Raw genomic sequence first — 17097 nt, 5'->3', positions numbered from 1 at the left:
GCAGCATTAGCACAGCATTGCGGAATCCCATAGGAATGCATGGGATGCTTATTTTTCGCGTTTTCGCGGCAAAATCGCGCGGTTAAAACCGCCGCGGAAACGCGAAAAAAACGCCACGTGTGAACTCAGCCTGATAGTCTCAGGGTTCTGTTTGAAGCATAGAGAGCATCATGAAGACCAAGGAACACAACAGGCAGGTCCGTGATACTGTTGTGGAGAAGTTTAAAGCTGGATTTGAATACAAAATGATTTCCAAAACTTTAAACATCCCAAGGAGCACTGTGCAAACAATCATATTGAAATGGAAGGAGTATCATACCACTGCAAATCTACCAAGACCCGGCCGTCCCTCTAAACTTAAATCTCAAACAAGGAGAAGTCTGATCAGAGATGCAGCCAAGAGGCCCATGATCACTCTGGATGAACTGCAGAGATCTACAGCTGAGGTGAGACAGTCTGTCCATAAGACAACAATCAGTCGTACACTGCACAAATCTGGCCTTTATAGAAGAGTGGCAAGAAGAAAGCCATTTCTCAAAGATACCCATAAACAGCGTCTTTTAAAGTTTGCAACAAGCCACCTGGTAGACACACCAAACATGTGGAAGAAGGTGCTCTGGTCAGATGAAACCAAAGTCGAACCTTTTGGCAACAATGCGAAACGATATGTTTGGCGTAAAGGCAACACAGCTCATCACCCTGAACGCACCATCCCCACTGTCAAACATGGTGGTGGCAGCATCATGGTCATGGTTTCGGGCCTGTTTTTCTTCAGCAGGAACAGGGAAGATGGTTAAAATTGATGGGAAGATGGAGCCAAATACAGGACCATTCTTGAAGAAAACCTGTTGGAGTCTGCAAAAGACCTGAGACTGGGACGGAGATTTGTCTTCCAACAAGACAATGATCCCAAACATAAAGCTAAATCTACAATGGAATTGTTAGGCGTTGGATTCTTGGGTCTGCACAACAGGAATCCCGAGCCGTACATCCAGCGGTCTCCCATTCCCCTCCAAACGCTCAGGGACCTGCTCAGTAATCCTGGCGATCCTGCTCAGACTCGCTCTGTGAGCCTGGATGTTGCTGCCACCTCTGGTGCAGCAATGGTAGCGCAACCTGCTCTGCAGGGAATCGCTCCAGAGGCAAAGTCCTCTCGCCGTGCTGCTGGGCATGCCCGCAAGATGACCCCTCAGTGGAGAGCAGGGGTCACATGCTCAGGTCCTGTGTCGGATCTGATTGGTCTTTCCCAGAGTATTGGAAGGTCCCGGAACCGCATGGCTATAAAAAGCCCGCATGGCAGCTCAGCCATGCGCTAGTGTAGACTTATTATGCTATGTGTGAATGGTGATGGATGCATGTGTCTGGTGACTGACTTATTTGAAACCCCTACCCTCGGATATTACTAATGTTGACTATGTGCCACTGAGCTACCATACCAAACACTAGCGTCCGTCAGTGATCGCTTTTCCGGCACTGACGTTAAGCGGCCTCAGTTTATGCCGCGCTGCAGTCAGCAGCATCTCTTGACGTTCGCGGCTGCGACACCACATGCTGGCAGCCTGTGAGGTTAACAGGTCCGGCGCTTATGCCTTATTTCCTCTAGGGCATCTGCCTGTAACAGAGCAGCGCATAGCACCTAGGGTGACGCTATCCCGAGTGTAGTGCTCCGCCTCCTAGCTAGTCTGCCATTGTCCAGCAGCGGTCTTGTCACCTACCACACGGTGGACCCCGGGCGGCGAACGCACCTCCTATTATTTATATTTGGTGTGTTCCGCCATCCATAACAGGAATGGTTCACAAATAAATTGTCATGGTTTATTCAGGATCCTGGACAGGTGGAGCAGGGGTTAATAGGGAGAGCCTCTCTTTGGGGCCAGGGAGGGTTCTTATAGCTTCAGGTGAGCACCCCTCCCTGTCGTTTATACTCCTATCTTGAGTGTTCCTGACCCTGCATCGCTAGTGCCTCTCGCCTGTTCTCGTACGTTTGTTGGTATATGATCTGTTCTGGACTTGGCTTACGTCTCCTGGTTTCTGATTTGGTACTGTACTGCTCGACCCGTGTTTGACCCTCCACTTCTCCTGACTACTCTCTGATGTTCTGATACTGTACTGCGTTGCCCGACCCATGTCTGACCCCTGCTTCACCTGACTATTCTCTGATATTCTGATTCGGTACTGTGTGGCTCGATCTGTGTATGACCCCCTGTTTTGACTGACTACTGCCTCTGTTCAAACCCCGGTGTAACTGTGTCCCCTGCCTGTCACAGCTGTGTCCCAGAGGTAAGCTCCGCCCTCTCCTCTGACACGCGGTCACATGGTGGAAGGTCCTGCGGGCACTGAGTGCTCTCCGTCGCTCCTTCCCCCCGCAGGTTCTAGGACCGGCTTTCAGACATCAGACTCTGCGCTCCTGCCCGGCCACCGAGAGGAACCTGCCTCCTGTGTCTCTTCATCTGTACTGGGACCGCTGACACTTGCCTGTCATGCCTCTCCTGACAACTATACCGGTGGGCGTGACATTATAAATGACCATACCGTTCTTTTCCTTCTCTCCTCTTGTTTCCCTCTGACCAGACGAGTGTGTGTGGGGGGGTTTTCTGCTACTATCATGGATCCTATGCAGGCACTATATGAGCAAGTTAAGCAGCTCTCACAAAAGTTCCAAAAAATGAACGTGGAACAACGCAGTCTGGCCCACACCCAGCAACAGCTGGTCAATACTGTGCAAGGGGCTATGGCTCCCGAGAGTAGGGATGTGTCCATTACGTCTCCAGAATCTCCGGTTAAATGACCCGATTTCTTTTCCGGAGACAAAAAGGAGTTCAGAGCTTTTAGGGTGGAATGCAAATTATTCTTCTCCCTGAAGCCCCGTTCGTCTGGGGGAGAATTTCAAAGGGTGGGGGTAGTTATTTCCCTGCTGCGGGGTGCCCCACAAGCCAGGGCATTTTTGTTAGCACATACTGCACCCGAACGTATGACTGTAGATGCGTTCTTTGAGGCCTTGGGCCGTATTTATGACGAGCCTGACAGAGTACACCTGGCAGATGACATGGTGATGAGTTCACATCAGGATCGGCACTCTGCAGAGTGGTTTTGTTCGGAGTTTCGGCAGTGGTCAGCCGAAGTCACTTGGGATGATGCTGCACTCTGAGGACTATTTCGTAGAGGCCTGTCGGAACGCCTTCAGGACGCTCTGGCCCTGCACCCGCCCCCCGATACTCTGGACGAAGCCATGACCCAGGCGGTGTGGATGGATCACCGGCTGAGAGCCAGAGGAGTGATGCACTCCGAAACATCTCTGTTCTCTGGAAGCAAGGAGGTGGAGGCCATTTCTATACCCATGGAAATTGGCGCCACCTCGATCAGAGAAAAGGAGAGGAGACACCGGCGTGATAAACAACTATGTTTCTACTGTGGGGAATCAGGACACTGGAGGAGAGACTGCCCGTCTTTTCCAGCATCTGCCAAGCCGTTGGGAAACTACTAGGTCTGGGTAGTGATCGAGGAGGCTGCCCAGACCCTCAGGTACTTTTTTCCTCATGCCCTAAATTTTTGCTAAATGTCGAGCTGGTGGTAGACAATACTCGTTTTATTTCTACAGCCTTGGTGGACTGCGGTTCATCCCTGAACTTGGTCAGTTCCAGCACCGTCTCCAGGGTCAATATAGGGACAGTCAGGTTGGAGTCCCCCCTGAAAATCGTGGCCATTGACTCTTCCCCTCTCACCCGTTTGGGTATTCGTTGAGATGTTTTGTTATGGACAATCTGCCCGAAGGGCTGGTGTTGGGCATGCCGTGGCTTCAACGGCACAACCCAGTTATTGATTGGGAGAGAAGAGTGATTGTTAAATGGGGCCTGAAATGTATTGACTGTTCCTATAAAGCTGTGTGTTGTGTTCCCCTGCAAAACCTGTCTTTGAGTCTTCTGTTTGTCTGGAGGGTATTCCAGAATACCTTAAGGACTTTGAGGACGTGTTCTCTGAAAGTGAGGCCGAGGCATTACCCCCACATAGGCCATTTGACTGCATCATCGACCTGATTCCAGGGGCCAAATTACCCAAAGCCCGGTTGTTTAATTTGTCTAGACCGGAGCATTTGGCAATGAAAGAATATATAACGGAAAGTCTCCATAAAGGGCATATCAGACCTTCGGTTTCCCCGATAGCAGCGGGGTTCTTTTTTGTCAAAAAGAAAGATGGTGGCCTGCATCCCTGCCTCGACTTTCGGGAGCTCAATAAAATTACCATCAAGAATGCATACCCCTTACCTCTGATTCCAGATCTGTGCAACCAACTTTCGGGGTCAAAATGGTTCTCCAAATTAGATATTAGGGGGCTTATAATTTGATAAGAATAAAAGAGGGGGATGAATGTAAAACTGCTTTTCTCACCACTGAGGGGTTATTTGAGAACCTTGTGATGCCATTTGGTCTCGCTAATGCTCCAGCAGTTTTTCAAAACTTCATCAATGTAATATTTACGGACCTAATTGGCTGCTTTGTTGTCATTTATTTAGACGATATTTTGATTTATTCAACTGACGAGCACTCTCATTTATCACATGTAAAAACCGTTCTTCAGAGACTCAGGGAGAATCAATTGTTTGTCAATTTGGAAAAGTGTACATTTTTTGTCCAGGAGCTGACCTTTTTAGGGCTTATAATTTCTCCACAGGGGTTTTGGATGGATCCCAAAAAAGTGCAGGCCATTGCAGAGTGGGTTCAACCCTAGGACCTAAAGGGTCTTCAGCGCTTTTTGGGATTCACAAATTATTATTGGAGATTTATTAAGGGTTTTTCACAGATAGTGAAACCCCTCACCGATCTCACATGTAAAGGGGCCGATATCAAAAATTGGTCTCTCGCGGCCAAACAATCTTTTTTGATTCTGAAGAATTGTTTTACGTCTGCTCCGATACTGGTACAGCCTGATCCATCCCTGCCATTTGTTGTGGAGGTCGATGCTTCCGAGGTGGGGGTGGGGGCTGTTTTGTCTCAAGGGCCAGCTACTCTGACTAATCTCAGACCCTGTGCATTTTTCTCCAAAAAATTCTCTCCGGCGGAAAGAAATTACGATGTGGGGAATAGGGAGCTCCTGGCATTAAAATTGGTGTTTGAAGAATGGAGGCATTTTTTGGAGGGGGCAGAGCATCCAATTACGGTCATCACTGACCACAAAAATCTGGAGTACATTAAAACAGTGAAAAGATTGACTCCCAGACAGGCCCGGTGGTCACTTTTTTTTTCTCGGTTTCAGTTCTCTATCACTTTCTGGCCTGGATCTAAGAACGTGAAGGCGGATGCGTTGTCACAAAGTTTTGAACCATTGTCTGTCCCCGAGCCACCATCATCCATTCTTCAACCCGGGGTGGTTCTAGCTGAACTTTCGTCAGAATTGGAGCGGGAGATTGTGGGGGCTCAATCTTTAGCTTCAAGGGCCAAGCCTCCTCATAGATTGTTTGTACCACAGCATTTGCTTTCCGAGCTTTTACGGGAGTTTCATGACTCTAAGTTGGGTGCTCACCCAGGTATTGCGGCCACATGTGAGGCAGTAAAAAGAGAGTTTTGGTGGCCATCATTGTCTGCAGAAACTAAGGAGCATGTCACAGCCTGTGGGGTTTGCGTCCGTTCAAAGAGCTCTCATTTCCGGCCGGCTGGGGAATTGGTACCCTTGCCAATTCCGAGAACACCATGGACTCATCTGTCCATGGACTTCATCACCAATCTCCCTCCATCCCGGGGTAACACGGTGGTCTGGGTAGTCGTGGATAGATTTTCAAAGATGGCACATTTCGTACCCATGCCCAAATTACCCTCAGCCGAGGTTCTTTCAAAGCATTTTCTTTCCCAAATCATTTGTCTCCATGGGGTACCGACTAATATTGTATCCGATAGGGGAACACAATTTATAGCAAAATTTTGGCTAGCTTTTTGTAGGAAGTTGGGGATTTCTCTGTCTTTCTCCTTAGCCTACCACCCGGAGAGCAATAAACAAACGGAGCACACCAATCAGTCATTGGAACAAATCTTCCGGTGTTTGACTTCAACATTGCAAGATGACTGGTGTGACGCATTGCCCTTGGCGGAGTTCGCTTTTAATAACCGGATTAATCAATCCACTGGTAGGTCACCTTTTTTCATTAATCTGGGATTAAATCCTCATTTTGGTGAGTTTTCACGTTTGGATTCAAACTGTCCGGGGGTCGAAGATTCGGTCAGACAGATTAGTGATCTGTGGGCAAAGGTTCGAGCAAGTATTGGGAAGGTGCAGGAAAAGTACAAACGCTTCACTGATAATAAGAGGGATCTGGGTCAGACCCTACACTGTTGGGTTAAGGTATGGCTCTCGACACGAAACATAACGTTAAAACTGCCTTCTGCGAAGTTGGGCCCCAAATTTATTGGGCCCTATGTGATAACGGAAGTGATTAACCCGGTGGTTTATCGCTTGCTCCTTCCATCCCCTTTGAAATTGCATAACGTTTTTCATAGATCCTTACTCAAACCTGTAGGTTTGGTGAGAGAGGAACCAACATCTTTACCGCCCCCGATATCGGTGGACGGTCATATGGAATTCGAGGTACAAAACATCGTGCAGCCTCAATGGGTTCGCGGTTCTCATAGAATCGTAGAGTTGGAAGGGACCTCCTGGGCCATCTGGTCCAACCCCCTGCTCAAAGCAGGATTCGCTAAATCATCCCAGTCAGATGTCTGTCCAGCCTCTGTTTGAAGACTTCCATTGAAGGAGAACTCACCACTTCTCGTGGCAGCCTGTTCCACTCATTGATCACTCTAACTGTCAAAAAGTTTTTTCTAATATCTAATCTGTGTCTCTTCCCATTCAGTTTCATCCCATTGCTTCTAGTCTTTCCTTGTGCAAATGAGAATAAAGTTGATCCTTCTACAATGTGACATCCCTTTAGATATTTGTAGACAGCTATTAAGTCTCCTCTCAGTCTTCTCTTTTGCAAACTAAACATTCCCAAATCCTGCAACCTTTCCTCATAAGACAGGGTTTGCAGACCGGTCACCATTCTGGTCGCTCTTTTCTGAACTTGCTCCAGTTTGTTGATGTCTTTTTTAAAATGTGGTGCCCAAAACTGGACACAATATTCCAGATGAGGTCTGACCAAAGAGGAGTAGAGGGAAATAATGACTTCACGTGATCTAGACTGTATGCTTCTGTTAATACATCCTAGAATTGCATTTGCCTTTTTTGCTGCTGCATCACACTGTTGACTCATATTCAGTCTGTGATCTATTAGTATACCCAAGTCTTTTTCACATGTGCTGTCACTTAGCCCTATTCCTCCCATTCTATATATCTCTACAGTATCTTGTCCATTGGAAGGGATATGGTCCGGAGGATCGATCATGGGTACTGGCCAGGTCAGTGCATGGAGATCGTCTGGTCAGGGCGTATAATGCGCGTTACCCGGGGAGACCTGGGGGTCCGGAGGCCCCCCCGTAGAAGAAGGGGTACTGTCATGGTTTATTCAGGATCCTGGACAGGTGGTGCAGGGGTTAAAAGGAGAGCCTCTCTTTGTGGCCAGGGAGGGTTTTTATAGCCTCCCTATCATTTATACTCCTATCTTGAGTGTTCCCGACCCTGCATCGCTAGTGCCTCTCACCTGTTCTCGTACGTTTGTTAGTATATGATCTGTCATGGACTTGGTTTACGTCTCCTGGTTTCTGATTTGGTACTGTGCTGCTCGACCCGTGTTTGACCCTCCGCTTCTCCTGACTACTCTCTGACGTTCTGGTACTGTACTGCGTTGCCTGACCCATGTCTGACCCCCTGCTTCACCTGACTATTCTCTGATATTCTGATTCGGTACTGCGTGGCTCGATCTGTGTATGACCCCCTGTTTTGGCTGACTACTGCCTCTGTTCAAACCCCGGTGTAACTGTGTCCCTTGCCTGTCACTGCTGCGTCCCAGAGGTAAGCTCCGCCCTCTCCTCTGATACGCGGTCACATGGTGGAAGGTCCTGCGGGCACTGAGCGCTCTCCGTCGCTCCTTCCCCCCGCAGGTCCTAGGACCGGCTTTCTGACATCAGACGCTGCGCTCCTGCCCGGCCACCGAGAGGAAGCTGCCTCCTGTGTCTCTTCATCTGTACTGGGGCCGCTGACGCTTGCCTGTCACACCACTCCTGACAACTAATGTATACCAGTGAGCGTGACATAAACGTATCCAGGTGTTAGAATGGCAAAGTCAAAGTCCAGACCTGAATCCAATCGAGAATCTGTAGAAAGAGCTGAAAACTGCTGTTCACAAACGATCTCCAACAAACCTCACTGAGCTCGAGCTATTTGCCAAGGAAGAATGGGCAAGAATTTCAGTCTCTCTATGTACAAAACTGATAGAGACATACCCCAAGCGACTTGCAGCTGTAAAAGGTGGAGCAACAAAGTATTAAGTTAAAGGGGCCAAATAATATTGTACTCCCCACTTTTCAGTTTTTGAATTTCCACAAATAAATATTTTAAATATATTAGATAGGACTGCTCCGAGAAGGGTATGCCTTGACGCGGCGGAGTGGCTTAGCGTACATTTTTTTGCAAAAAAACGTATCAACAAAATACCCTGGTTTTGTTAACATCTTTTACTAGCACTTGCTACTTACAGTTACATATGTTTCACAGCAGAGTATTTATGCACGTTTGTCATACTGTGTTCTGTTTCTGTGTCTTAGTTCTTGGGTGGTGCGAACAGGGTCTTATTGACCCGTTCAGTTTTTGTGCATGTTTCATGTGTTCTGAATCCATTGATTTCTTGCTTATGCAAGCTTTGGGAGATCCCCGCCTCTCTCTTTTGGGACATGCATAAAAAGCCATTTTGCCCAGCGAGCCCATACCGGGCAGCACCTTTCTGAACCCTGCTCATGAAGGTATTATTCACATGTTCAGGTTTTTAAATATATTAGATAGGACTGCTCCGAGAAGGGTATGCCTTGACGCGGTGGAGTGGCTTAGCGTACATTTTTTTGCAAAAAAACGTATCAACAAAATACCCTGGTTTTGTTAACATCTTTTACTAGCACTTGTTACTTACAGTTACATATGTTTCACAGCAGAGTATTTATGCACGTTTGTCATACTGTGTTCTGTTTCTGTGTCTTAAATATTTACAATAACCAATAAATTTCGTTCAACTTCACAATTGTGTCCCACTTGTTGTTGATTTGTGGCGCCCCGAGGCTCAGTCGCCACAGAGGTACTACACCTTCCTCTCTCCTAAGGTGTGGTGCCCCACCATCCAGGTAAGTTGGAGGCTCCTGACCACGCTCCAACACTCGCACCCCACACAATAGAGTAGTTCAGCATAACCACATTGCGGCTCTTTGCTTAGAGAGAAGCAGAGCACCTTTGGTGGTTCCCTGCTTGGAACACTAGACATGCTGGTAGGTGGGTGGAGTTCAGAATATATATATATGAGCGGGATGGTTTAGGATGACAGGTTAATCTGACAGGAGGTCAATGAGGAAGGAAGCCACTCGGGAGGAGTGGGGATCCCTGGAAGAAGGGATGGAGGAAGGAGTGCTGCAGCTGCCTCAGTGACCTGAGGCAGCTGGCACGGGAAAGGAAAGGAAAGAAGGAAAAGGACGATGACCTGAAGCCTGAGCTTCCATAGAAGGGAATGGACAAGTACGGAACGTAGGAGTATAAGGGAACACAGAGGACGTGGGTTAGAGGAAGAACCCTGCCTAGAAGTTCTAAGCGCAAGGTCGGGGCCCGGTCCCCGAGGTTGTATGAACACTAATGGTTCTGCCGCAGACACCGGTGGAGTAGTGGGCTGTAAATGCACTACTCCCATCTAAGACTTGAGGGCACAACAGCTACACGGATAGAGAGCCAGGACTTAGGAGTAGCGAGTCCCCAAAGCAGGCTACAGCTGTCTGCCGTGCAAGCAGAGTTCTTGCGAACATCTGTCAGGAGGAACTCCAGTGTAACACGGTACTGGAGATCTTCACACTTAAAGGCGCTATAGAGGAGACGTTCAGGAAAGGCACATAAGTTGGCGGAGTGTGGAAGGGAGCTTTCCATCTTGCCCGGAGGTTGACTGAGTCCCAGACCCAGAGGACACAGCACGGAAGTGGGCACTACAGACTGTGAGTAAAGCTTTGGAACTACATGCCATGGTGTCCTCCATTCCTTCCGCCTGGCACTGCTACATCCCCTGCGCTAGACACTACATCACCTAAGTGTCTCCACATCTACACTGCCCTGGGACAACAGCCCTGCCTGTGGAGGGCTACACCACCATTGCTGCACCACACTATCTGTCCCGGAGGATCTGCATGCAGCGTCGGCTTAATACCTCCCTTGCCAAACACCACAAGTGGCGTCACAAACTATTCATTTAACATCCACATCTTCCTTTTACTTAGGCGCCCAGGGCCACGGTCCGGGTCACCGCCACTGTGACACATCCCACCGATACCGGCCCGGTACAGAGTACCCTACGGCCCTGGGAGGGCGACCCAGATTCTTCACCAAATATTTACATTTCGTATCTTTATGTTTGAAGCATGATATGTAGGAAAAGGTTGAAAAGTTCCAGGGGACTGAATACTTTCGCAAGGCACATATAGTCTCCTCTTCCCATCTTTCAGAGATATTAGCACTTAACGAGTTGTAGACTAGCAGATCTGGCAGAGAAGATGGCAGCACAAGCTGTCGATCCGGACACACAGGGACCACACACTTTTTATGATATGACTGTCCTCAACAGAGCACTTCACCAGATCACCAGTCTAAAACAGGCTCCTGAGTCCTCAGCCATGGAAGACCTAAGAAAAGTGGAATAAATAAATTAGACAACACAAAGAAGGCAATATTTTTCCATATGCAATTTTCCTATCTTGATCTGCAGTTGCTCAGTAATGATTTGAACGACATAGGATAGAGACGGATGATACCCTCAGCAGATTCTGGAGGCTTCAGGGTTTGGATACAACCAGAGCGGCTTCATGGATATAGGGAATTACAGGGGTTGCACATGTACCTCCCAACTGGGGAGGGTGCGTTTTATACTAAATACTTCACAGCTATTTCCAAGGTACACACGCCTCCTCTTTAAGAACAGAGAAGTGTGCGTGCACTAGGCTTGCCACGGGGAGCTTGTGTGACATGCACAGTAAGCAAGGAGCATGCAGGAGACTGGGAGGTCACTGCATGGCTGTGGCAGTGAGCATGTTGGTGTCTCTGCATGGAGAGAAAGGAGGGACCATGCAGAGGCATCGGTATTAGTGTTACACTTATCATGTATAATAGGTGCTAAATAGAGATGAGTGGATTGTTGTAAATTAAAATGCTTTGACTAAAGGTACTGTCATACTTAGTGATGTACCAGCGATCCCGACCGGCGATATGACGCGGTCAGGATCGCTGATACATCGCTAAGTGGTCGCTAGTGAGCTGCCACACAGGCAGATCTCACCAGCGACATCACTGGGGACGGGGGTCGCTACTTACCTGTCACACTAGGCGATCCTGCGTCCTCCCGCCCGGCTCCACGCGTCGCTCGTCGTCACAGCAGGAAGCGCTGTAGGAAGCAGACGACGAGAAACGGTCCAGCCTGTTCTCTCACGATCAGTGATAACCAGCGGGGGAGCCGGTCGTAGGTAAGTATCAGACACAGCGATATCGCTAGCAATATCGCTATAACGTCACAAGTTATAGCGATATTGCTAGCGATATCGCTTAGTGTGACATGCCCTTAATTTTCCCAAAAAGTTTGATGTGAAAGAGATACATTTAATTTTAATATGATCTGCTCATTACACTTATCCAGTCAATCTATAGATGGAATCCAACTCTGCTGTACAAACTGCCAGACTTGCACTCTGCTTTGCTACACTGAGATCCAATGATCTCTGATAACCCAGGTAATGGCCACTATTGGTACTGGGCTTGTTTTTTTTTTTTTTTTTTTGCAATCCTTCCAAATCAAATCTCAGAGTGTTCAAATTGACATGGAACCACAAATTTAATCTTTAGTGCTAAATATCTGCCTAAGCTACAAAGTAAAGTATTTTGACTTACAAATACCAAATACAGATGTTAAATACTTACAATATACTGAACATCAACTATGTAAGCAAATATCAGGAGTGAAACAATCAGAGGAAAAGTATAATATAAACATGTCACCACTTCTGCATTTTTCATTAAATCCTGATTTTGGCTTGCAAATATTGATGTGAAAAACAGTATTGACCATTTACTGAGTAGAAATGCGACCTTAGGGCTCATCATTTACGATAAAAAAGCGGTCCGATTTAAGGATCAAAAATTCAGATGAGTGCTATGCGAGTGTCATGCAAGTGTCATGAGAGTGTAATGCGAATTCCGTGCGATTTTTCCATATGACACGAGTATGACATGCATATGCAATCAGATGCCGTATACAGTAAAGAATAGAATAGGTTAGAATAGAATAGATAGAATAGATATATACACGTAGAATAGAGATATAGATAGCAGAATAGCCGTTAATTCATTTGTAGGCTTTTGTAAAATAATTGCAAAACCCGACATGATATGACATGGTTTACATACAGTTAACAATTTTATTTCATTTAGTCTTTTATATGTCTTTGACTAATAATTAAATTAGGGTATGTTTGTAAAATTTGGGACATGTAGGTGTTAAATTAAGGGGTTAGTTAACTGGAAAAAATTGCGTGGGCTCCCACGGTAAAATCGCAACTAGAGAGGGAAAGCCAGTGAGTGAGGGCAGATATTAATAGCCATGAGAGGGACCATTGATTTTGCCCCCCCCAGCTACAATGGCTACAAAAATCTGTCCCCAGACAACCCAGAAAAGGCGCATCTATGAGATGCGCCTTTTCTGGCACTTATCCTCTCTATTCCCATTGCCCTGTAGCGGTGGCTAATGGGTTAATATTAATGGGTTAATGTCACCTTGCTATTGGAAGGTGATATTAAGCCGATTAATAATGGGGAGGTGTCAATAAGACACCGATCCATTATTAACCCTAGACTATTAAAGGGTTAAAAAACACAAAGACATTAATTAAAACTTCTTTTAATGAAATAAAGACACCAAGTTTTTGACCATTTTTATTCCTCTGCTAATCCATAAATAAGCCATAGACCTGTAACAAAAATAAAACAAAAAACCAACAATATCCTTACCTCTCCGCTGGTCATTCAGGTCCCCTGCTGCAATTCATCACAAGGGGTTAAATAGTTTACAGCGGGGACCGGTGCTAATGCGACCAGCCCCTCTGTAAACTGCTGCTAATTGACTTAGTTAATCTCTGTGCAGCCTCACTGGCTGCCCGGAGATGAACTAATAAGCGTGGGAAAGTTTCTGCACTTTTTCCCACGCTCATCAGTTCACCTCAGGTCAGCCAGGGGACTCCGCGCAGCCTCAGTGATGTCCCTGTCTGACCTGAGGTGAACTGATGAGCACAACCTCCATCTTTGGACATTTCTAACTGTTTGTGCAGACACATGCACATTCGTTGCCTGCTGGAGATCTTTTTGCAGGGCTCTGGCAGTGCTTCTCCTGTTCCTCCTTGCACAAAGGCTGAGGTAGCAGTCCTGCTGCTGTGTTGCTGCCCTCCTATGGCCCCCTCCACATTTCCTGGTGTAATGGCCTGTCTCCTGGAAGTGCTCTGCAGCCTCTGGACACTACGCTGACAGACACAACAAACCTTCTAGCCACAACTTGCACTGATGTGCGATCCTGGATGAGCTGCACTACCTGAGCCACTTGTGTGGGTTGTAGAGTCCGTCTCATGCTTCCACGAGTGTGAAAGCACAGCCAACATTCAAAAGTGACCAAAACATTAGCCAGAAAGCATTGGTACTGAGATGTTGTCTGAGGTCCCCACCTGCAGAACCACTCCTTTATTGAGTGTGTCTTGATAATTGCCAATAATTTCCATCTGTTGTCTACTACATTTGCAAAACAGCATGTGAAATTGATTGTCAATCAGTGTTGCTTCCTAAGTGGACAGTTTGATTACACAGAAGTATGATTTACTTGGAGTTATATTCTGTTGTTTAAGTGTTCCCTTTATTTTTTTGAGCAGTGTACTAAGACTCCGACATCTTCCCTGTTTTTCGGTGCCACTCCAGTCCTGCAGCGCCATCTTGTGACAGTAGCTTCTGACCTGTCACAAGGTCTCAGTGCAAGTCTATGAGAGTCAGAAAAGTAATCTCTGTGCTGCTCCATGAAACACTGCATGCTGGAAGGTGAGTATCACATAAGGGGCAGGGGACTCACATTTAAACACCACTCCAGCAGTGCAATAGACAAAAACGCTGGAGTTGTGCTTTAAAGATCTCATTTTTAGGCTATATCGCCCAACCTTTTGCAGGCATTTGGGATAATGGAAAACAAAAAAAAGAGAAAACTTTTGTTTTGATTTTCAACTCTCGGGATTAAACATTAGCTCTATCTACTCTTTCACATTCAGAAAATGTATTCCATTATCCCCTTCATCACCACTATAAGTGCTTTTTGATTTTCAAAAGAAACAACATGGAGTGTACACGTTGTAAATGGTAGCTTTCAATGTCTAAACATGTATTACAGAAAAGATTAGTTTGGAGAAGCAATTCTGCAGCAATTCTGGTTTTCATATTTACAGAAGAAAAGTCCAACTTTTTATATCAATATATTTTTAGTTGTGCCATTATTTAAAACTGTCAGAACAATACTGCTGATCTTGTATATTTCTCCCTGTACAACCCATTATACTAAAGCAAAGCAACTTTGATTATGATTACAGATACAATGACACAGTAATAATCTGCTGTTTTTAGTGAAAAATTAATCAAAATGGTTCATGTAGTTCATTAATTTGGCATAACGTAAAACTGTTTTTGCAACTCTTCTTTCAAAATATTGACATACTCAAAAATACACCAAGGGGGTATGTATTGAAATTGCACCTAATGCTGCAACATTTTTTTAAAACTAACAGGTGAACATGTAGCAAATAGACTTAAAAAAGGTGCAAATAGTATGATTAATTAGGTGCAAGCAAAAAGGCTGCAAACAAACACTAAACCAGACAAAACCAGACTCAAAGGCAATGATGAAGCAGGATTCGAGATGTGCAAACCCAAACAGTAAAGTTTGGGGTCCATGCCGAACACCTATTGTTCGGGCATGGACCCTGAACACAGACTTCACCAGGAAGTCCGTTTTACTATTCTGGTTTGGAACCTGAACATCAGGTGTTTCTCACTCTATCATCTGCATGACAGTGTGAGAAACACAGGTGGCTCTGATCAGCTTTAAGATCATTGCCACTGGTTAGAGAGCAGCGATTCTCAAGTTGTCACTTGACAGCATGAGACCGCAGCTGTGACTGGAGATAAAAAGTTTATTTACGGTCACTGGCATTGGCTGATGGGACTACTACTCCCATCAGCCTACACCTGCTGCCGATAATAACAGCGACAGAAGGAGGCAGCTGATGGAAGTATTCAACAGCTGGCGCCTACGCTATAAATAAATAATAATAAAAAATGGCATGGATTCTCCTTTATTTTTGATAACCAGCCAGGCAAAACTGACAGCTGTGAGCTGCAAACCTCAGCTGTCATATTTAGGGGGTCCCAATGCCCTTTTTTAAAATTATTTTTGACAACCATTTTTTTAAAACCAGCCAAGCTAAAGCAGACAGCGGGGGGCTGGTATTTCAGGCTGGTAAGAAGCCATGAACATTGGCCCACTCAAGCCTAAAAATAGCAGACTGCAGCCACTCAGAAAAGGCGCATCTATTGGATGCGCCAATTCTGGCGCTTTGCTCGACTTTTACAACTTGCCCTTCGGCGGTGGCAAGTAAGGTTTATATTTGCGTGGTTGATGTAATCTTTCTTTGTGTTGTCCAGTGACATCAATGCTTAATAATGGAGGGGCATCTGTAAGACACGTATCCATTATTAATCCTATGTTTGATTTGTAAATAAACACAGACAGAATAAAGTTCTGCAATTGAAAGAATGACACAGATTCCTTTAATCAATCTAAATTAAACTATACTCAAGCCATTACCATTCCACTGAAGCCATGGTCTACTGTAATAAAGCAAAAAAAACAACAACCATATTCCTCACCTGTCCGCCATACTTTCCCATGCCATAATCCATGTATGAGGATAAACAGCTTTAAACCTGGATGGTGCAAAGATGTTACCTTCCAGGCTTAGAACCACTGAGGAATGAGCTGTGCAGCATCAGTGACTAGCGGTGACATCATCCAGGTTTTTGCTGGTCATTAAGGCTGTGTTCCTAACTTGACCCCTGAACTGCAGTGATCTTGGTGAGGGATATGGTTGTTTTTCAATTTTGTTATTATAAGAGACATTAACTTCAGTGGAATGGGCATTATGTGTGTATGCTGTAACTGTTTGCTATTTTTAAATAAGAAAGTAAAACTGTTTTCTATTTCAAATATTGGACTTTATCCTGGCTGTGTTTATTTACAATACAACTATAGGATTAGTAATGGGTATGTATCTTATAAATGCCTGTCCACTAGTAAGCTGTGGGCTTGATGTCACCAGAAAATACAAAGGTGAAATCAATCCCAGAAATATGTGTCCCACTTACCACCACCACAAGGCAAGTGGGAAGAGCAGGGAAAAGTGCCAAAATTGGCGCATTTAATAGATGTGCCTTTTCTGGGTGACTGCGGGCTGCTATTTGTATGCTGGGGTCGGCCAATGTTCCTGGCTCCTTACCACCCTGAGAATACCAGCCCCCAGCTGTATGCTTTAGCTTGGCTGGTTTTCAAAAATGGCTAGCAAAAAAAATTTAACCACTTCATGCCACAGCCCTTTTTCGCTTTTGTGTTTCTGTTTTTTGCTCCCCTTCTACCCTGAGCCATAACTTTTGCGAGGGCTTGTTTTTTTGTGGGATGAGTTGTACTTTTGAAAGACACTATTGGGTTTACCATATCATGCACTAGAAAACAGGAAAAAAATTCCAGTTCATAGACAGCAAACATGTATAGGTTCTGTTTTATCTAAGTGGTGAAAAAAATTCCAAACTCTGTTAAAAAAAAATTGTGCCATTTTCTGATACCCACAGCATTTCCATTTTTTTGTGATCTTG

The sequence above is a fragment of the Dendrobates tinctorius genome, unplaced genomic scaffold, assembly GCF_039654945.1.
Source record: "Dendrobates tinctorius isolate UK_male_01 unplaced genomic scaffold, ASM3965494v1 ptg000111l, whole genome shotgun sequence".
NCBI classification, from domain to species: Eukaryota; Metazoa; Chordata; class Amphibia; order Anura; family Dendrobatidae; genus Dendrobates; species Dendrobates tinctorius.
The sequence above is the reverse complement of the archived record's forward strand: the minus strand, read 5'-3'. Positions refer to the sequence as shown.